The sequence below is a fragment of the Bos taurus genome, chromosome 22 (genome assembly GCF_002263795.3).
Source record: "Bos taurus isolate L1 Dominette 01449 registration number 42190680 breed Hereford chromosome 22, ARS-UCD2.0, whole genome shotgun sequence".
NCBI lineage: Eukaryota > Metazoa > Chordata > Mammalia > Artiodactyla > Bovidae > Bos > Bos taurus.
The window spans coordinates 47588481-47611796 of record NC_037349.1 but is presented as its reverse complement, the minus strand read 5'-3'; the positions used below and the strand labels follow the sequence as shown (position 1 = coordinate 47611796).

The 23316-nt window shown below is 39.8% G+C and overlaps 1 pseudogene; it reads right to left on the bottom strand.

The window, feature by feature from the left end:
- Nucleotides 1-22545: 22545 nt before the first annotated feature.
- LOC783185 (microtubule-associated proteins 1A/1B light chain 3B-like) lies at nt 22546-23065 on the bottom strand (annotated as a pseudogene).
- Between the last annotated feature and the right edge of the window lie 251 nt (nt 23066-23316).

The window sequence follows — 23316 nt, the reverse complement described above, 5'->3', positions numbered from 1 at the left end:
TCCATGTGCCCCCAAGAGATGAGGAACCACAGACATTGTAAAAAAGCTTTTTATTGTGTGTTGGAGTACAGTCGATTAAGAGTGTTGGGGTAGTTTCAGGTGAACAGCTAAGGGACTCAGCCATATGTTTACATGTATCCAATCTCCCCCAGACTCCCCTCCCATCCAGGCTGCCACATAACATTGAGCAGAGTTCCCTGTGCTATACAGTAGGTTCTTGTTGGTTACCCATTTTAAATATAGCAGAGCGTTCATGATCATCCCAGAATCCGCCTGCCAATGCAGAAGAACCACAAACATTTAAAGATGCACAGTTAGAACTAGACATGGAACAACAGACTGGTTCCAAATAGGAAAAGGAGTACGTCAAGGCTGTATATTGTCACCCTGCTTATTTAACTTATATGCAGAGTACATAATGAGAAACGCTGGGCTGGAAGAAGCACAAGCTGGAATCAAGATTGCCGGGAGAAATATCAATAACCTCAGATATGCAGATGACACCACCCTGATGGCAGAAAGTGAAGAGGAACTAAAAAGCCTCTTGATGAAGGTGAAAGAGGAGAGTGAAAAAGTTGGCTTAAAACTCAACATTCAGAAAACGAAGATCATGGCATCCGGTCCCATCACTTCATGGGAAATAGATGGGGAAACAGTGGAAACAGTGTCAGACTTTATTTTTCTGGGCTCCAAAACCACTGCGGATGGTGACTGCAGCCATGAAATTAAAAGACGCTTACTCCTTGGAAGGAAAGTTATGACCAACCTAGATTGCATATTCAAAAGCAGAGACATTACTTTGCCAACAAAGGTCCGTCTAGTCAAGGCTTTGGTTTTTCCTCTGGTCATGTATGGATGTGAGAGTTGAACTGTGAAGAAAGCTGAGCACTGAAGAATTGATGCTTTTGAACTGTGGTGTTGCAGAAGACTCTTCAGAGTCCCTTGGACTGACTGCAAGGAGATCCAACCAGTCCATTCTGAAGGAGATCAGCCCTGGGATTTCTTTGGAAGGAATGATGCTAAAGCTGAAACTCCAGTACTTTGGCCACCTCATGTGAAGAGTTGACTCATTGGAAAAGACTCTGATGCTGGGAGGGATAGGGGACAGAAGGAGAAGGGGATGACAGAGGATGAGATGGCTGGATGGCATCACCGACTCAATGGATGTGAGTTGAGTGAACTCTGGGAGTTGGTGATGCACGCCAGGGAGGCCTGGCGTGCTGTGATTCATGGGGTCGCAGAGAGTCGGACACGACTGAGCGACTGAACTGAACTGAATTGAACTGCACCTTGGGTTACATTTTAAAAACTGATAACAAGGAACTTCTCTGGGGATCTGTACCTTCTCTTTCTACAGGAAAGTCTATCTGTATATATCTATAAGTCTATATATGTCTGTTTATATATGTCTATAGCTATCTATATATCTAATATATATAAATTATATATAATTTATATATATTATATAATATATATACTAGTATACAGTATATATTATATATACAATATATAAATAATAATTATATATTATATACTATATATAATGATATATATTATGTATTATATAAATTATATAAATATATTACATAATATATAATTATATATAATAAATATATTAAAAATATATAATGTATTAATTATATATATTAATAATATATATAATATATAATATATATTATATATATGTAATGTATTACCTATATATACTATATATACAATATATTTAACTAATTATAAATAATATGAATATATTTAATATATACAATAAATATATAAATATTTAATATGAATATTTAGTATAATAACATAATTATTATATTATATATAATGTAATAATATATAATATATTATTATATATAATACATAATATATTATATATAATATATGGTTATATATATTATATATAGCTAAAATATATAAAATATATAAATATTATAATTATAACATCATTATAATTATATATTTATATTATATATAATTGTATATAATATTATATAACATAGATATAAGATATCTATAAATATAGATATTAGATAATATATGTAGATATCTCTGTAATATAGATATTAAATATTATAAAATAGATGTTAGATATTCTCTATATTATAAATATTAGATACTATAATAAATGTTCCAGCCTTTCATGTAGAAAGAGAAGGAATAGATTCCCCAGAAAAGTTCCTTTTTATCAATTTTTAAAATTTATTCCAATGTACAGAGTATTTTTAAATGTTTCTGGTTCTTTTGCATTGTCAGGCTTGGAATATTAGATATTGTAGGATATACAACCTAATGTTCTAGTATGAATTTTAAATCCCAATGTAATGATTATAGAAATGATTTCACAAACAGAGAAGCTCTATGAAAAAGAAAGACACCTGTCTTAAGGTGTGAGATGGTCTTTATACATTCAAATGAAGAATTTCCTGGAAACTGGAGGACTAAAAAGATGGCCACCCTGGGGCTGCGGGCAGAAAATTTCACCTGATTGCCACTGGGAGGCGCTGTGGTTTAGGAAATGAAGGGAACCCAGGTCTAACCCAGCCTCAGCTTCCAACTCAAGTGAAATTGGTGGACAGGTCCTTTAATCTCACCCTGGGTCCGCTTCAGTTATCCGCAAAGTAGCGATATTCTGTTTCAATGTATTTCAATGAGACTAAGGTGTGATAAACCACAAAGCACTTTTAAAAACGTGCCCTGTGGTCATTAAAGTAACACTGTTGAGAGGGATTGCCAAGGTAATTATGAGGATAAAGAGCAAGGTGCAGGTTAGTTACAGTAGGATGGTTTTGTGAATGAATTTTTATTCTAACATGTATATGCTGATAATATATGACATCGTTATTATTTACCAGAAAAATAAAAAACAATGGTTGTAGGGGGAATAGAACTAGGAGTGGGGAGGGAGGTTTCTGTTTTTCATCATTATTATTTCTATGAGAAATATTAACAAGGGGAAAAAAAACAAAGAAATATTAACAGGGGACATTTGGGCAGTGGCATTTTCGGCAGTTGTTTTAATTATTATTTTCTCTTAAAAAGCTAAAAATAATTTTAAAAAGGAAATAAAAGACCCTTGCAGATTCAGGTTTGATGTTGGGGGTGTGGGGCCAGGCCGACTTCATAGGTGCTGGTATGTTCTTCCATCAGGAGGCTTATAAAAGTCTGTTTCTCTCCTTAAGATGCTAGTCCTTCTTGATGATTAATGCTTATTTCCATTAACTCATTAGAGGCTTCAAAATATATTAGGTGATATTCTAATTTTATCTTTCCTTTTTCATATGTTTATTAGCTGAAACATGTTTTAAAAGAGAAATTTACCTTCATTTACTATTTGGATATCCAATGGTACAGTTTATATAAGAAAAACAAGATAAATTTTGATCATTAAAAATTGACTTTCAGAATAATGAGTTGATTCCCTAGCATCCTAATTTGGGTTTGGGGATGATTTTTTTTTTCAAGTTTCATTATGAACTCATGTTTTAAACATATTAGATATGTTTCAGTCCATTAAAGTTGTTATTCATATGATGCTCCAATTTTTCTATTCCCTCTCTCTCTTAAACTCTAATACTTCCCTCCACTCTTGTCAATGTCACCATTGGCCTACATGTCACAAAGTCCAACAGTTAACGCTGACATCTCTTTTTAAAAGATTTTTAAAATGGAGATATAATCCACATACCATGATATTCACTCTTTTGATATAAATGGTTCAGTGGGTTTTGAAGTTTATTCACAAAGTTGTGCGGCCATCGCCACTTTCTAATCCCAGAACATTTCAGCCCCTCCCGAAAGAAACCTCACAGTCATTAGTAGGTGGCCCCTGTCTCTCCCTCCCCCAGCTTCTGGGAACCACTAATCTACTTTCTGTCTCCGTGGATGTGTGCATTCTGGACGTTTTATATAAACGAAACTGTACAGCATGTGGCCTTTTGCGTCTAGCTTTTTTCTACTTACCGTAATGTTTTCAAGGTTCATCCGCATTGTCGCATGAGTCCCGAGTCCTCATCTTGACGAATCAGCAGCATTTGCCATGACTGATCTCTGTTCTTTGTTCTTTTGATTTCTGGGGCACCCTGTCTCTCGCATTCTTCTTGCGACTCTGGCTGCATCTGTCGGTCTCAGATGCTTCCTCCTTATCGCCCAGTCCTCTTACTGCTGGTGAGCCCGGGCTCAGACACCAGACTTCTTTATATTCATGCCCCAGGGGCCGTCATCCAGTCTCAAGGGTTTACATCCCACCTGCGTCACACCTGTACCTTCGACTCCTGAACTTGTGTCCCTAGCCAGGACCTTTTCTCTGAATTCCAGAGCTAAATCTTCATCTCTTCTTGGATGTCTCACGTTCGTTGCAAAAACATGTCCAAAATCGAGCTCCTGAGCCACCACACCCTCCTGCTTTCCAATTTGTTCCTCCCACAGATTTTCCCTCTATATTCTTAGACCAATAACTTTGTAGCCACGCTTGAATGTTTTTCTTACTCCCCACATCGCATCTATCAACCTGGCCTTTCCTTCAGAACACATCCAGAACCCAACTCCTTCTCACAGCCCTCATGGCTAAACCCTCTTGTCTAAGCCCCCATTACCTCTCAGAGGCAATAAACTGATGTCCCTGCGGCCACCCTCCTAGGGTATATTCTTAGCAGCTCAAGGATCATTTAAAAGCATAAGTCAGGTCACTTGTCTCTTCTGTTCAGAATTGTTCAATGGATCCCCATGTTGGTCAGGATAAAAGCTGAAGTTCTTACAGTGTCTAACAAGTCTATTAAATGTGGCCTCCCCCGACCCCATCCCACTCACTTCCTGCTGCTCTCTGCCTTCATTTCTCTGAGTCATCCTCACTGGATTCCTCATAGACAGCTCACCTGTGCTCGCCTCTGGGCCTTTGCACTCACTGTTTTTCTGCTAGAATGCTGTTCCTCCAGATATCTCAGTTCCTCATCTTTCAGTTCTGTGTTTACTCGTCACCTAATCGATGAAGACCATTCTATTTAAGATAATAACATGGGAACTTCCCTGGCGGTCCAGTGGTTAATACTCTTGCTTTCATTGCAGGGGATACAGGTTTGATCCCTTGTCAGGGAACTAAGATCTTGCATGCCATGTCGCACAGACCAAAAAAAAAAAAAAAAGAAAAGAAAAGCACCAACCTCTCTCCCATTCCCCATGTCACTTTCTCTGCCTTTCTTTTCCAAAGCACTTACCTACTGACACATACATGCAGCCATAAGTATACACATCCACTTGTGCACACGCTCTCCACCGATGCCAGCCTACATGCACACATGTACACCTATTCATTTACTTGTTTATTTGTCTATTGCCTGTCTTCCCCACTAAAAGGTAAGGTTAGTGGGTATAGGAACATGATTTTGTTCCCTGCTATATTCCTAGCACCTAGATTGGGACTTGGCAAATCTTAGGCTGTCAATGTATTTTTATGGAATAAGTGAATGAATTGCCTGAATACTTCTTTCCCCCACAGGAACTTTGAAGCATTATTTTGGTTGCCTTCTGCTTGTTGTGAAATGCCAGAGGCCTTGTGTTTCCTTTTTAAAACTCAGGCTGGTCAGGAATGAGCTCTGGGCTCACAGCGAGTCCTCCTGGCCATTGAGTCAGTGTGTCTTCCCCTTTGCTCTCCCGAAGTTCTTGGGGAGTCAACATTTAGGCCTATCTGTGAGCCTGGGACTCAGCCCTCCTTCCCTACAAATGTATGGATGCCTGGCTCTTAGGTAGAAATGCCAAACAGAGAAGGGAAGATTATCTTTGGGGCTATGGATTACTTCCAAAGTAAATGTAATGGAAGTGCTGTCACAAAGACTAGTGTGCACGAGTAGCTTGAAAACTGGCTTGAGCAATTCTGCCTGCTCTGGTTGAAGGAGAGAAGAAATTTTAAATGTAGAATTTTCCAAGTAATCAGACTTTTAGAATCAAGAGGGAGTTTCTTTCCCTTCCTCCCTCCCTCCTTTTTTTTTCTTTCCTTCTCAGATACCAAAAGCCAGAGAAATGAGGCAGATCTCCAGGCTCCCAGAGTTAATGGCAGAGTCAGAACACAAACTCAGGATTCCTAATTCTCACTCTTTGGAATATATTATACTGCCTTCCCAGTAAACAAGGAAATAGTCCGGAAGATGCTCAGGTATGTTGGGCAAGGTTAACTTCTTAGTTCTCAAAAGGCTCAGTGCCAGTGGACAAGAAATTACAGTCCATCCAAGAGACTGACAAATGAACATCTCTCTGTCTTTAACCACTCTAAAGTTTCCAGTGTACCTCTCCAATCCTGCAGATTTCTCCCAAGCTTGTTTATCTTCAGCTTAAGTAATTATTTCATCATTTGCTTGCATAGAGTTTATACCTTTCTGTGGGCAAAAGAGAACAGAGAGAGTTGCAAAGGAAGTGTGCTATTTAAAAAAAAATTATTACAAAACAATTAAGAAATTTTTTTTAGGTTGTGGATCTTGCAGGATCTTAGGGATAGAACCCAGACCCTCAGCAGTGAGAGTGTGAAGTCCTAACCACTGAACTGCCAGGAAATTCCCTACTAGAAAACAATTTTAATGTACATTAAGCATAATAAAAATAATAATGGCTAACCAGAGAGCAAATTGCCAACATGTTAGATCATCGAAAAAGCAAGAGAGTTCCAGAAAAACATCTCGTTCTGCTTTATTGACTACGCCAAAGCCTTTGACTGTGTGGATCACAACAAACTGTGGAAAATTCTTCAAGAGATGGGAATACGAGATCACCTGACCTGCCTCTTGAGAAATCTGTATGCAGGCCAGGAAGCAACAGTTAGAACTGGACATGGAACAACAGACTGTTCCAAATCGGGAAAGGAGTACATCAAGGCTAGTATATTGTCACCCTGCTTATGCTGGACTGGATGAAGCACAAGCTGGAATCAAAATTGCAGGGAGAAATATCAATAGCCTCAGATAGGCAGATGACACCACCCTTAAGGCAGAAAGTGAAGAAGAACTGAAGAGCCTCTTGATTAAAGTAAAAGAGGAGAGTGAAAAAGTTGGCGTAAAGCTCAACATTCAGAAAACTAAGATCATGGCATCTGGTCCCATCACTTCATGGGAAATAGATGGGGAAACAGTGGAAACAGTGACAGACTTTATTTTTTGGGGCTCCAAAATCACTGCAGATGGTGACTGCAGCCATGAAATTAGAAGACGCTTGCTCCTTGGAAGAAAGGTTATGACCAACTAGACAGCATATTAAACAGCAGGGACATTACTTTGCCAACAAAGGTCTGTCTTGTCAAGGCTATGGTTTTTCCAGTGGTCATGTATGGATGTGAGAGTTGGATTATAAAGAAAGCTGAGTGCTGACTGAACTGAACTGAACATTCATTAAGCATATTATGTGTGGCAGATGCTATTATAACTTTTCATACATTATTATATTTAATCCTCATAAGCTATGTGAGGTAGGTAGTATTATCATCTTCATATTATTCATGTTATAGAGGCAAAAACTGAAGCTTGGAGAGATTATATAACTTGAATTGGGTTTTCCTCAGTCTCAAAAAATATTTTTAATCTTATGTTAGTGGACAGCTCTTCTGCTATTGACATACGCTTCGCTTTCTGTGGCTTAGTGGGATTGTACCAGTCTATACAGTTTTCTGTTTTTGTTTTTCCCCTCACATTCAGTTCAGTTCAGTCACTCAGTCGTATCTGACTCTTTGCGACCCCATGAACTGCAGTACTCCAGGCCTCCCTGTCCATCACCAACTCCCAGAGTTTACCCAAACCCATGTCCATTGAGTCAGTGATGCCATCCAACCATCTCATCCTCTGTCGTCCCCTTCTCCTCCTGCCCTCGATCTTTTCCAGCATCAGGGTCTTTTCAAATGAGTCAGCTCTTCACATCAGGTGGCCAAAGTACTGGAGATTCAGCTTCAACATCAATCCTTCCAATGAACACCCAGGACTGATCTCCTTTAGGATGGATTGGTTGGATCTCCTTGCAGTCCAAGGGACTCTCAAGAGTCTTCTCCAACACCATAGTTCAAAAGCATCGATTCTTCGGTGCTCAGCTTTCTTCACAGTCCAACTCTCACATCCATACAAGACCACTGGGAAAACCATAGCCTTGACGAGACAGACCTTTGTTGACAAAGTAATGTCTCTGCTGTTTAATATGCTGTCTAGGTTGGTCATAACTTTCCTTCCAAGGAGTAAGCATCTTTTAATTTCATGGCTGCAATCACCATCTGCAGTGATTTTGGAATCCAGAAAAATAAAGTCAGCCACTGTTTCCACTGTTTCCCTATCTATTTCCCATGAAGTGATGGGACCAGATGCCATGATCTTCGTTTTCTGAATGTTGAGCTTTAAGCCAACTTTTTCACTTTCTTTCACTTTCATCAAGAGGCTCTTTAGTTTTTCTTCACTTTCTGCCATAAGGATGGTGTCATCTGCATATCTGAGGTTATTGATATTTCTCCCGGCAATCTTGAGTCCAGCTTGTGCTTCCTCCAGCCCAGCGTTTCTCATGATGTACTCTGCATATAACTTAAATTAGCAGGGTGACAATATACAGCCTTGATGTACTCCTTTTCCTGTTTGGAACCAGTCTGTTGTTCCATGGCCAGTTCTAACTGTTGCTTCCTGACCTGCATACAGGTTTCTCAAGAGGCAGGTCAGGTGGTCTGGTATTCCCATCTCTTTCAGAATTTTCCAGTTTGTTGTGATCCATGCAGTCAAAGGCTTTGGCATAGACAGTAAAGCAGAAATAGATGTTTTTCTGGAACTCTCTTGCTTTTTTGATGATCCAGCGGATGTTGGCAATTTGATCTCTGGTTCCTCTGCCTTTTCTAAAACCAGCTGAACATCTGGAAGTTCACGGTTCATGTATTGCTGAAGCCTGGCTTGGAGAATGTTAAACATCACTTTACTAGCATGTGAGATGAGTGCAATTGTGCGGTAGTTTGAGCATTCTTTGGCATTGCCTTTCTTTGGAATTGGAATGAAAACTGACCTTTTCCAGTCCTGTGGCCACTGTGAGTTTTCCAAATTTGCTGGCATATTGAGTGCAGCACTTTCACAGCATCATCTTTCAGGATTTGAAATAGCTCAACTGGAATTCCCTCACCTCCACTAGCTTTGTTTGTAGTGATGCTTCCTAAGGCCCGCTTGACTTCACATTCCAAGATGTCTGGCTCTAGGTGAGTGGTCACACCATCATGATTATCTGGGTCGTGAAGATCTTTTTTGTACAGGTCTTCTGTGTGTTCCTGCCACCTCTTCTTAATATCTACTGCTTCTGTTAGGTCCATACCATTTCTATCCTTTATTGAACATTTCTTTGCATGAAATGTTCCCTTGGTATCTCTGATTTTCTTGAAGAGATCTCTAGTCTTTCCCGTTCTGTTGTTTTCCTTTTGTTTCTTTGCACTGATCCCTGAGGAAGGCTTTCTCATCTCTTCTTGCGGTTCTTTGGAACTCTGCATTCAGATGAATATATCTTTCCTTTCCTCCTTTGCTTTTCTCTTCCCTTCTTTTCACAGCTATTTGTAAGTCCTCCTCAGACAGCCATTTTGCTTTTTTGCATTTCTTTTTCTTGGGGATGGTCTTGATCCCTGTCTCCTGTAACTGTTCTAGTAGTAAAACTGTGTATTATATTTACATAGATTTGAACATATAGATAATTGTAGAAAAATATATAGGCCACATATATAAGTTAAAAGAGTCATTCTAAATCAAGACACATGGGTTTTTCAAAGGCGCTTCTTGGACATGTTGCATCCAGGATTGGACCCCAGTGACTATGTTTTAAACTCTTCTGCTGTGGAAGATAAAACTAAAGTATATTTTGCATGTTTTCTTTATGTTTTTGTAACTCATAATAAGAGAGCTTTGATATGATAGTTGTCTTACATAAAGCAAAACAGGATTTAATAAAATGATATTTTACAAAGATATAAAACTCTTAGCAGAAAATACAGGTATGAATCTTTATGACTGTGGAGTAGGAATTGGTTTCTTAAATATGACACCAAAGGCATAAACAACAAAATAATACAGAGACAAATTGAACTTTTGCCAAATTAACAACTTTTGTTCATCAAAGAACACGATCATGAAGGTGAGAAGGCAGCTGCAGAATGGGAGGACATGTTTGCAAATCTTGTCTCTGATAAGGGTCTAGTACATAAGCAATATTTATAACTTAACAATATAAAGACAAACAGTCCAATTTAAAAATAAGCAAAGGGAAAATAGGTGATGGAGATTAAGGGGTATAAAGTTACAGTTCCAAATACATGAGTCACTGTATGAAATGTCCAGTGGGAACACAGTCAAAATAGTATCCATACAGTGACATGCTATAACTAGACAACATGGTGATCACTTTGAACTGTATAGAAATACCAAACCATTATGTTGTGTAACAGGAACTCGCAATGTTGTGGGTCAATTATAATTCAAAAACAAACAACACTCAAACACTCAAACAAACAAACACTCATAGAAAAAGAGGTCAGATTGGTAGTCACCATAGGTAGAAGGTGAAGGGGAGGGAGCTGGATGAAGGCAGTCAAAAGGTACAAACTTCTAGCCATAAGAAAAATAAGCAGTAAGAATGTAATGTACAACATGATAAATATAATTGACACTGCTGTATGTCATATATGAAAGTCATTAAGAGAGTAATTCCTAAGAGATCTCATTACAAAATGTTTGTTTTTCTATTTCTTTAAGGTTGTATCTGTATGAGATGATAAATGTTAAATAACTTATAGCGATAATCGTTTCATGATGCATGTAAGTGAAATCACTATGCTGTATACAGGGCTGAATGTCAGTTACATTGCAACAAAGCTGGAAGAAAAATTAATAAAAATAGGCAAAAGATCTGAACAGACATTTCTCCAAAGTACATACACAAACGTCAAGTAGGAACATGAAAAGATGCTCAGCATCATTAGTCATCAGGGAAGGAAGTCAAAGCCACAGTGAGATACTGCTTTATACCGACTACAGTGGCTACAATAATAATTAAAATAATAACAATGGAAAATAACAAGTGTTGGTGAGGATGTGGAGAAATTGGAGCCTTCAAACATTGCTGGGATGTAGAATGCAATAGCCATTTGGTAAGACAGACTGGCATTTCTTAAAAATGTTAGAGTTATCCTATGACTCAGCAATTTCATTCCCAGGTATACACCCGAGAGGGTTGAAAGCATATGTTTCCTTTTGAAAACAAGTGCATAAGAACTTGTGCATGAATGCTCATAGCAGCATCGATAGCCAAAAGGAGGAAACCACCCCAAATGTTCACCAAATGATCACTGGATTAAAAAAAATGTGGTGTGTATCTGTGCAACGCAATATTATTCAGCCGTAGAAAGGAACAGGATACTAACACACGCTACACCATGGATGAATCCTGAAAACATGATGCTAAGTGAGAGGTGCCAGACAGAAAAGGCCACATATTGTGCGATTCCATATACATGAAGTGTCTAGAGTAGGCCTATCCATAGAGACCACAAGTAGAGTGGTGGGTGCCAAGAGGTGGGGGGAATGGGGAAACTGGGAGTGACTGCTAACAGAAATGGGGCTTCTTCTCGGTGTGATGGACTGTTGTGCAGTTAGACAGTGATGATGATTGTACAATTCTGGGAACATACCACTATATTATGCCTTTAAAAGTGGCTAACGGTGAATTTTACGTTAAGTGAATTTTATCTCAATTTAAAGAAGTGGCATTTTACAAACTTGAAGTCATGCGTATATTTGAATCATCTTATTTAAATTAGTTTTCTGTGCTGTTTATTGCAAGCAAGCTTTGCCTCTTTTTATATCTGTCAGACTTGGATTTTGTCTTTTATTAGTTTTCACTGGCGTATAGTTGCTTTATAATGCTGTGTTAGTTTTTGCTGCACAGCAAGGTGAATCGGCTATATGCATACACGTATCCCCTTTTCTGGATTTCCTTCCATTTTGGTCACCACATAACATTGAGTAGAGTTGCCTGTGCTCTATGGTAGGTTCTTATTGGTTGTCTAAAGTTTATACATAGTAATCCCAGTCTTCCAATTTATCCCATCCTTTGTCCCCTTTGGTGTCCATATGTTTGTTCTCTGCATCTGTGTCTGCTTTGCAAATAAGTTCATCTGCATCATTTTTCAAGATTTCACATATAAGTGATATTACGTGATACTAGTTTTCCTCTTTCTGACTTACCTCACTCCGTGTGCCAGTCTCCAGGTCCATCCATGTTTCTGCAAATGGCACAGTTTTATTCCTTTTTATGGCTGAGTAATAATCCAATGTATATATGTGCCACATCTTTAGCCATTCCTCTGGTGATGGACATTTAGGCTGCTTCCATGTCCTGGCTGTTGTAAACAGTGCTGCAATGAATATTGGGGTGCATGTATCTTTTTGAATTAAAGTCTTCTCTGGGTATATGCCCAAGAGTGGGATTATGGGTCATATGGCCATTCTATTTTGGGTTTTTAAGGAAACTCCATACTGTTCTGTATAGTGACTGTATCAAATTACATTCCCACCAACAGTGTAGGAGGGTTCCCTTTTCTCCACACCCTTTCCAGCAATTTATTGTTTGTAGATTTTTTTTTTTTAATGATGGTCTTTGTCAGAATTTGATCTTGAGGCAACACCAGGCTGGGAGTAGGGCATATGCCTCTTGCATTGTATCAGAATTTACTGTGGTTGCTTTTCTTCAACTCCTGTTCAGCTAATTTTATAGTACTACCTTCAGAAGGTGGGAAGAGACCTGATCAACTCCAAAATTGGGTCTACATAGTGGGAAACACTTGATGAATTTAATCTAAAAAATCAAACTAGAAACGTAGACTCTGAGATGTTAGAGCTGCACTTGCCCTCGGTGGGGAGCGGCGTGGTTGTGACTTGGAAGGAGACATGGAGGAAGTTCGGCAGTGCTGGGGTGTGGGCACACTGTATATTTTGATATGGACACTGCTTCACTTTGCGTGTTCAGCTTGTGAAAATTCGTGCCATGGTATGCTTATGATGTGTGCACTGTGCTGCGTGTTTGTCAATTTCAATAACAAGAAAGCAATTCAGTTCAACCTCCATGTGCGTATTTACGATAGCAACAAACTGGCATGATGGAATGGGGACCGGCATCCGCTGAGCTGACCTGCGGCCATGGAGATGAGACCCAGGCATGGTAGTTCTGAAAGTTTGTTTTCAAACTTCGTAGGTTCTCTCTGAGCTTGGCCTCGGGGCGCTGTCACTGGGGCAGTCAGTGGGTCTTCATCATCTCCTAACCATTGTTTTCAAGAGCAAGAGCATGGCATTGTGGAGCTCCTGTGACTTGGGGCTGCTGGCGTGTAAAGGCCATGGATGTGCTGATGCTTGCAGTCAGGGATGGAGCTGCCAGACCTGCCTGCCCCACTTCTGCTCTGTCACCAGCATCAGATGTCCAAAAACCACCTACCATGGTGCTTTCTTTTCCACCTGGGCCCAGACGTGTCCTTATGGGTACCCACTACAAACAGATCTGGTTGGTCTCTTTATGGGTTCGGGCCCACAATCCCATATCTGAAGTATTTGGTGCCAGATGTATTTTAGCATCCAGACATTTTGGGGTTTTAGAAAGATGATACGTTGCCTATGCCTTATATACTGCAGTACTGCCAACATGACCTGGAGCAACTGTCTATAATGAAAGATGAATGTTTAGACCAGATGGGATAAAGACTACAAATGGTCTCATGTCAGTTCAGGCCAGGGCGTGCTGCTATATGAGTTTGCATCAAATTTCAGGACGGTTTTTTTTTGTTTGTTTGTTTTTAGAGTTTTGGGATTTGGAATCGCTCATGAGAGAACATGGCACTGTATCAGTGAATTTTCCATTGAGCAAATGAGTCCTAGTTCTTTCCTGATGGAGGTTTCCGTGGGCGGAGGGGCTGAGTGGGCAGGGGAGTGGGGAAGGATGTGGGATGAGGAGGAATGTCAGCGGCTGCTCAGGCTGAGGCTGTGCCTCTGGGTCCGTGAGTGGAGGTGGACGAGTGGCCGGAAGGTCCCCTTGATGAGGGGGGCAGAGATGCCTGGCGGAGCAAGCCCTCTTCCGGACTCTCCTCCGCTCTGCGGCACCTGCTGAGCTGTCAGTGCTGGTTAACGTTTCATTGATTCCTGCAGCACATAGGGGCCTCCTGGAGCAGTCAGCTGTAGCCAGGCTTGTGATGTAAAATTTCTGGAGACTAATATTTATCTAAATTAAGTTAATTATAAGGATGATAAAACTCACTTACACAGGTGTTGTGAGGAGATTAGAGTTGAATTCCCTTCACAAGGAGCCTTTCCCGGAAAACTGATTTCCACCATTCCTGTTGATCCACAAGCAGAGTGTAAATTCACTGTCAGTGAAGTGAAAGCAAAAGTGTTAGTCACTCAGTCCTGTCTGATTTTTTGTGACCCATGGATTGTAGCCCGCCAGGCTCCTCTGTCCATGGGATTCTCCAGGCAAGAATACTGGAGTGGGCAGCCATTCCTTTCTCCAGGGGATCTTCCTGACCCAAGGATTGACCCTGGGTCTCCTGCATTGCAGGCGGATTCTTTACCATCTGAGCCACCAGGAATGGCTTCTAAATGTCTTTCTACAGGAATTTTGATAGAGATTGGAGGGGGAATAAACAGACAAGTTTCACATCACATTGGGAAAATGTCCCTTGTGATCCCCAAATTCACTAATTTTGGTGTAAACTGTTTAAAAGGAACAATAAAGAAAGGGATGATGAATGGAGAAACAGACTTATGGACACAGGGAGAGGGGAGGAGAGGGTGAGATGTATGGAGAGAGTAACATGGAAACTTACATTACCATGTGTAAAATAGATAGCCAACAGGAATTTGCTGTATGCCTCAGGGAACTCAAACAGGGGCTCTGTATCAAACTAGAGGGGTGGGGTGGGGAGGCAGATGGGAGGGAGGTTCAGGAGGAAGGGGACATATGTATACTTATGGCTGATTCATGTTGAAGTTTGACAGAAAACAACAAAATTCTGTAAAGCAATTATCCTTCGATTAAAAAATAAATAAATTAAAAAAAAAGAGGATAGTCGCTACTGGTGGGGGTGGTTTATACGCGGATTCTAATTGTAATCGGTGGTTACATCTTACTGTGATGTGATATCTTTTTGACTATGACCTCAGGGGTCTTTTCCGGTCTCCCTCTTGCCACTTCCACCATCTTCTGCTCCTCATCATGTTTCATTCAGATCCATCCAATAGATGATTGTGTGCTGACTGCTTTTGGTGATGCGGGAGATGTCACAAGGTACAGTGGGCACTAGGGAAATCAAGCTGTTAAGACATGGTCTGCCTGCTAAAGCTTTTGGTCTGGCAGGGTCGACAATTGAACACTCATAGACATACAGTGGGATCGAGTAAGGCCTGCAATAGAAGTGTTTGTGGAGTGTTAAGGGGGCACAAAGCAGGCGTGTCTGAATCAGTGCATGGGGCTCAGGGCAAACTTCTTATGGGAAATGTTGCTTTGGATTGACTCTTTCCTTATTGTTTCCCATTATAAACCAGTTAAATAAACTGCATACATTGTAATATAGTTCAGTGAATTTTGACAAATGCCTCCATCCATGGAAATACCACCCCAATCAAGATATTAATAATTTTCAGCACCACAGAGAGTTCCTCTGTGGTCCTTTCCAGCCAGTACCCCACCATCTCAGAGGCAACCAGGTGAATGGGCCTTGGTGTAGAGATTTACAACAGGAAGGGAGGAGGAAGGGCAATCCCGGTGTGCAAAGGCATGGACGGGTGAGAAATTGTGATGCGTGTAAGGGACCCCCGTCCTCTCGTCATTGTAGCTCTGGAGCTATGGGAATGTCGTCTCTGTTGGATGGTGGTTTGTCAAAGGTGAGGCTAGGAGTCAGGTCACTAAAGGATGGGCAGTCAAGAGCTTGACTTTCATCTTATTTAACAGGAGCATGGATGGGATTCAGGCAGGGTAGTGGTAGTGGTATAAAGACCAGTGCACTTAAATTTATTTTGCTTTTTTGCTACTTAACAATCCCAGTCTTTTCACTGAGGTAAAATAAACAACATGAAATTTACCATCTCAGCCACTTTGAAGTGTACAGTTCAGTGATAGTAATCACATTAACACTGCTGTACAACCACCACCACCATCCATCCGCAGAACTCTTTTCATCTTGCAAAACTGAAACTCTACCCACTAAACAGTAACTGCCCATTCTCCCCTCCTCCCAGTCTATGGCAAGCATCGTCCTGCTTTCTGTCCATATGATTTTGACTACTTTAACCTCACACAAGTGGAATCAAATCGTGTTTGTGTTTTTGCGGCTGGCGGATTTCCCTTAGCATAATGTCCTCAACTTCATCTATGCTGTAGCACATGTCAGAATTTCCTCCCTTTTTAAGGCTGGATTCTTTGTATGTATTCAGCATTTTGTGTAAGTGTGTTTTGCTTATCCATTTATCTGCTGATGGACCTTTGGGTTGCTTCTACATTTTAGCTTTTGTGAATAATGCTGCTATGAAATTGGGTGTACAAATATCTGTTTTAGACTCTCATAATTCTTTTTGGTATATACTGAGAAATGGAATGCCTGGATTATGTGGTAATACTTCGTGTAATTTTCTGAGGAATCATCATGCCGTTTTCCACAACAGCTGTACCATTTTGCATTCCCATCAGTGGTACACAGGGGTTCTGGTTTGTCCACATCTTTGCCAACACTTGGTGTTTCCTCTTTTTGGATAGTGGTCATCCTGATGGGTGTGCAGTGGTAACTCCACATAGTTTTGCTTTGCACTTCCCTAATGATTAAGATCTTAATTTTAAAGAGATCATCTTGGTGTCCAGTTTTTTTGGAAATGGAAAGGCCATTGATAGAGGCAGATAGACCCTGTCAGGAGTGATTACAGTAACCCAGAAAAGAGGAAGGCCTAAGTCAAGGCAGCGGGTGGTGGAAATGGAGAAAATGGAGTCGATGGGATAGGAGGTTAGGAGGCAGGGTCTCCAGTACTTGATGACTAGGTGGCGGCTGAATTTACAAACTGAAGCCACGTACAAAGCAGGACACACATGGTATTTTCTTTAATAACAGCAGCTTTTGTGCCTCCCCATATTTTAAGATTTTGCTTATTCAAAGTCACCAGCAGGTTAGTGGAGAACACTAGACCTCAGATCCCTGGCTCCCAGCCCAGGTGGGGAGTTCTTTTCTACCATATTCATAGGGCCTCTTAAATATCTCAGAAATAGGCCAATTGTTATGCTTGAACAAACCGTTTTGGGTTTCCTTCCTCAAGGAGTGACTGTATACCAATTCAATCTGTGGTTTTTTATAATCTATAATTTTTAAATAACAGCTTTGTTAAGGTATGATCCACATACTGTGCAATTCACTCATTTACAGTGTACAATTCAGTGGTTTTAATATACGGGCAAATTGTGCAGGCGTCACTATGATCAATGTCAGAACACTTTCATCCCCCCAAAAGAAACCCTATTCCCATTAGCAGTCACTCTCAATTCTTCCTCTGCCCCCACAGCCAGCCCTAGGCAACCACTAATCTACTTTCTGTTTCTATAGATTTGCCTATTCTGGAATGGTCACAGAAATGGGATCACACACTATGCGGTCTTTTGTGACTGGCTTCTGTCACTTAGCATAACGTTTTCAAGGTTCATCCAAGCTGTAGCGTGTATTAATACTTTATTTCTTTTTATTGCTGAATAATATGCCAAATTTTGTTTATCTGTTCATCAGTTGATGGACATTTGGGCTGTTTTCACTTTCTGGCTAGTATGAATAATCCTGCCATGAACACTCATTTACAAACCAATTATGGTTTTAAGTGGGAACAGCTACCTTATGAGGTTGTTGTAAGAATAAAGTGAGAGGAGGCATGTAAGGCACCAAATAGAGTGCTCAGTACACAGAAAGTACAAAGCAAATGGTGACGTCATATGATGAGGCTGGTAACCATGGTGATAGGTGACTCTGTTAGGAGCTGGAGGAGCTGGAGGTTGATGGCCCTCAAACATTTCTTTCTTGCCTTTTGCCCTACTCCATGGCTCCACTTACATCTTCCCCTTTTCTTCATTTTGACTTTCTTTTCCCTTCCCAGCTCGTATCTTAACATTATTGGTGATTCTTTTATCGATTGTTTAGTGCCCAGTAGCCTGAGGACAGGGCCATTGTCTTTGTTTCTCATTGGGAATAACTGTGACTAAGCCTTGGGAGTGAGTTTGGTGATGGACAGGAGATTACTGCTGGGAAAAGTCTATAAGGATCTTTTTCTGGATTTCAGAGACACTTATTTGGGTGACAAAACCTAATGTAAGATTTCCAGCCACAATTAAGTTTTAGAACCTCTTTTTTTAATATGCAAATACTCAGATAATTTGTCTTTTAATCAAAGGGATGTTTGGGTATCTTCTATACTGCTATGCAAGATAACTGTTTTTCATAGGTATTTATCCTTTTTTCAGAATTTCTTGGTATTTTATCCATTTTTAATAGAAGTGTAATTTATGGTGTTGTGTTAGCCTCAGGTGTACAACAAAGTGATTTGGTTATACATGTATATGTGTTGTGTTGTTCAGTTGCTAAGTTGTGTCCGACTCTTCTGTGACCCCATGGCCAGGCTCCTCTGTCCATGGAATTTTCCAGGCAAGAATACTGGAATGGGTTGCCATTTCCTCCTTGAGGGGATCCTCCCCACTCAGGGATTGACACTGTGTCTCCTGCATTGGCAGGTGGGTTCTTTACCACTGAATCACCAGGGGATATATACACACATATGTATTCCTTTTTAGATTCTTTTCCATTGTCGGTTATCACAAGACACGAATATAGTTCCCTGTGCTATACAATAGGGGCTCTTGTTATTTGTCTATTTTACGCATAGCAGTGTGTATACATTAGTCCCAACCTCCTAATTTGTCTTCTACCTCCGCCCTTCTCTATCCCCTCTGGTAATTGTAAGTTTGTTTTCTTTGTCTTTGAGTCATAGGTATTTATTTATCTTAATAGTAAATAAATTTTTATCAATTCAAAGAAAATAAAAAGTAACTACAGACAATTTGCATTTTAAAAGTTTAAGTCGTTAAAACACTTTGAGGGCAAAATTTTATTTTATTGTTAGGAAATTGTTAAATTCAGTCCTCTGTATAATATACTAATCTGTCTTTATGTGAAGAGAGACCAACATCTCATTAAATAATATTGCTTGACGTCAAGCAATTGATCAAATGTTTCAGTGAAGACAGTTTTATGCTCAGTGTTGCTGCTGAATGGTGTCTGCGGTTGAAACTCTCTTTCATATTAATTCAAGATGTCATCAGTCTCTCTCTTTGACTCACACAAAGGAACAGAAACGATTCTTTTCTAGGGAGGACCTCAAAGGCAGAAGCTGCACTGACACTGCAGAAGATTTGAGGAAAGGTTCAGCAGGCCTTTTTGAAAGCGTGTTATGTGGGTGCACTTTCTTCTGCCTAAATTGACAGTTCATTTGCTTTTGAAGTCTGGAAGGGAAAAACAGTTACCAGAAAGAAACCCCCTTCTCAGGAGCAAGGCTGGCTTGTCTCTGGGAGTTCTCAGTGTGTTGTTGACTGGCGTTGTGAACCACTTTTCCTTACTCTTGTCCAAAGAAAGCCTTAGGATGCAAATTTATTTTTAAAATTAAGTTTTTTTTTCATGCTTCAAAAAGTGAACTTGTGTCAGTGACCACTCTCTGGTCCTCAGTATTTTTGTGCAAAAACGAAGACAGTACAGATAGTGAAAGCTTGTCAGAGGCGCATGCTGGAAAGATCATTAAATATAGTCACATACTAGTTCAGAAGAACTGAAAGACATTAAGAAAATTATAAAAGCCATAAAGCAGAACCTTATTAATCAGAGCAGCAAAACCTACAAATGAGGTGACAGAATTCAAGAAAGAACTAAAAATAAAAGGAAAAAAGTCATTTTAGAAAAGAAGACTGAACTAGAAGGAACAATAGAACAAACAGATAATAGAAGGTAAAAAGAAATATAATTTAACAATAAAAAAGAAATTAGAGAAATTAAAAGAACTTGAGTGAAGTGAGATGTAGGAGTAAGGTCAGAAATCTGGTTAATGGAAGGGGAAGAAGAGCAAAGAAAGGGAAAGAACAAGCATTAAAACTGGAGGTCAAGAAAACTTTTCTGAACTATTTCCTGGAATGTTTTGAATTACAGATCGAAAGAGCTATACTGACCCAGAACTGCAAATACCAGGACACATTCTAGAACAGTTGCTGGGCTTTAGAGAAAAGTTTTTAATTTCTTTTAAGGCACAAATAGCATGTGCCTTATGAAAGAAAGGAAATTAGATTATTACCAGACTTAAATTAAAAAAATTATTTTATGCAATTTGTACTTTCCATTTATGGTTGTTATAAAATATTGGCTGTATTCCCTGTGTTGTTCAATGCATCTTTTACCCTATTTTAACACAATAGTTTGTACCTACTGATCCCCAACCTATTGCCCCTCCCCTCTCCCCATTGCACTGCAGGCAGATAAAGAATCTGCAATGCAGGAGATGTGGGTTTGATCCCTGGGTCGGGAAGGTCCCCTTTCCCGAGAAGTTGCCATTTCCCCGAGAAGGAAATGGCAACCCAATCCAATATTCTTGCCTGGGAAATCCCATGGACAGAGGAACCTGGCGGGCTACAGTCCATGGGGTCACAAAAGTCGGACACAACTTAGTGACTAAACCACCACCTCCCCACTGTATTACCCGACTTTGTGACAGCAAACATTTATGCCAGAAGATGGAATAAGATACTCGAGGAAACAAAATCTAAGCGAAAAGTTTTATCTCCAGTAAGACTGATACTAGCTGTGATCAACTTGCAAGAACTCAGGGAATATTGTTCTCAAGGGCCCTTCCTTATTAAAGTATCCACTAGAGATCAAGTCCATGACATAGAGAGATACAGAAGAACTGGTGGTGAGCATGAAATCCATGTTTGCTTATAGAACTGAGACTTAATGAAGGTTAAAGAGAAAGATTATAATATCTAAAGGTTATATAATCTGTCAGCATAGATCTAGTGCAACCATTGAAAAAGAGAGAATAAGGCTAACCTAAGAAAAACATTTTTTTTTTTTTCCTTATAGGAATCTTATTGATCACACAGTAGTTACAAGAATGTCAGATATAATGATGTATACAATCTAAACAAGACAGGCTAATTAAGAATGTACATAATGTAAAAATATACATATTAAAAGTTACATGTGGACAGATGCATGCAGCAGGAAGAGCAGATTGGGGCTGAGCGCCCGTATGCAGTAATATTGCTTTTTCTTCCTCAATTACAGTAAATAACTGCCACTAACAGATACAGGTTTTCCACACACATCTAGATACACAAGAGTGAACGGTGGCCTGCTGCATGTACAGTCTCAAGTGGGTCTGATCCTTCTGTGGCAGCTCTCACAAAAAATGGTACATAGTGAATCCCATGCAGGTAGTAGGAAGCACTCGTTATTTACTCTAGTTGGACTTCAAAAATGTTTAACGTCTGACATCAGTATCTGTGAAGAACGTTTCCTTTTGCTATTTTCAAAATTGACATGCACATGGAGTGGGAGTACTTTGATGACTGCCTGACCTAACAGTGATAACTGAAATACTCTTAAAAATGTTTTAATAACATATTTTAGTCACACACAACATAAAACATGGATCATCTACAGCTACAAGCCAAAAGGCAGAAGTATCTGAATGTCAATGCTTTTAGTTTCAGTATCCTGCAGCTTTCTACCTTTGTCCCAAAGAATGAAACCCATGTAACTGCTTGTTTATTTACCAAAGCAGGCACCATTCTGAGCTCTTAAGAGAATATTCAAAACAAAAAATGTCTTTCTCTAGGCCTTCTGAGAAACTTGACCAAAATTATAAATTATTCAAGGTTCCTATTGAGCAGTGGTGTTTTTCTGTGTTACTGTCTAGAGAACAAACCAAATGAGAACTCTGGAACGAGAGTGCTAACTTGAAACACACTTATTAGCAAGTGGGGACCCTGGACAGCAGCACGGTTTCCTTATTTCCTGTACACCCCCATTCACCGTGCTTTTTGCCAACTATTATGGCAAATGCATTGGGGGTGCGTGGCTATACCTGACAACATATACTTAAAGATCCTCTCAAGGAGATTCCTCCAGTTGACTGCAAACCCTTCTATAAAAAGTTGGCAGCTTCTGTGAACCTAGAGAAGACAATGTCTCTCTGAATGCTCAAAACTGCAAGTTTCTTTTGGGGAAAAAAAACATTAACTTGAAGGTCTATTTTATTGGCAACTTATAATGCAAAGTATTTTATTTTTAAACATTAAATTTAAAAACAAGATAGCCTAGGTGAAATAATAAAGTTTCCCAAAGCTGAATGTGCTCATCTGGAGCTCAGTTTTTCTGTTTGAAGTACAAAAAAACAACTTCCTAAAACTCCTAGGCAGGAAACTACTGTTTTGATGATCGGTGATTAGATGAACTGATCAACCTCAGTTGGTAATATCCCTTTTTTATTCCTTGGTAAGGGTTTAAAAAATTCTGTAACACGCATTTTTCTTTTAGTCTTACACAGATAATTTCATTCCAAAAGTCTCCTGAGAGGCGTATACCATATACAGGAATCCATCTTCATCCTTCTCGCTTTCATACACTTCACAAATCGGAGTGGACACACTCACCATGCTATGTCCATTCACTAACAGGAAGAAGGCTTATCAGCATTGAGCTGTAAGCGCCTTCTTATTATCTTGATGAGCTCACTCATGTTGACATGATCAGGCACCAGAAACTTTGTTTTATCCAGGACAGGAAGCTGTTTCTCACCTTTGTATCGTTCTATTATTACCGGGATTTTGGTAGGATGCTGCTCTCGGATAAGTCGGACATCTTCTACTCTTTGTTCGAAGGTTCGGCGCTGTTTGAAGGTTTTCTCGGACGGCATGGCGCTGCAGGCTGGGTGGGGGCGGCGAGTTGGAGGCTGCAGGCGGCGGCAGAGGCGGCGACAGCTCCGACAGAAAAACATTTTTTAAAGTGTTTTCTCTATTCAAAATCTGTGACAGTGTTATTATTATTCTAAGACTGTTGTACAGTTGTCATAGCTTAGAGCAAATGATGGGATATTCTGATTCTGTCAGCTTTGCGGTCCTTGAGAACTAGGATTGTTGGTTCGGAATAAAGGGTGCAATCCCCTAGTAGCTCTAGTCCTGATACACTGTGTTCCCTTAAAAGAAACTAGGACTTGGAGAAATGGCTGATTCCAGGTC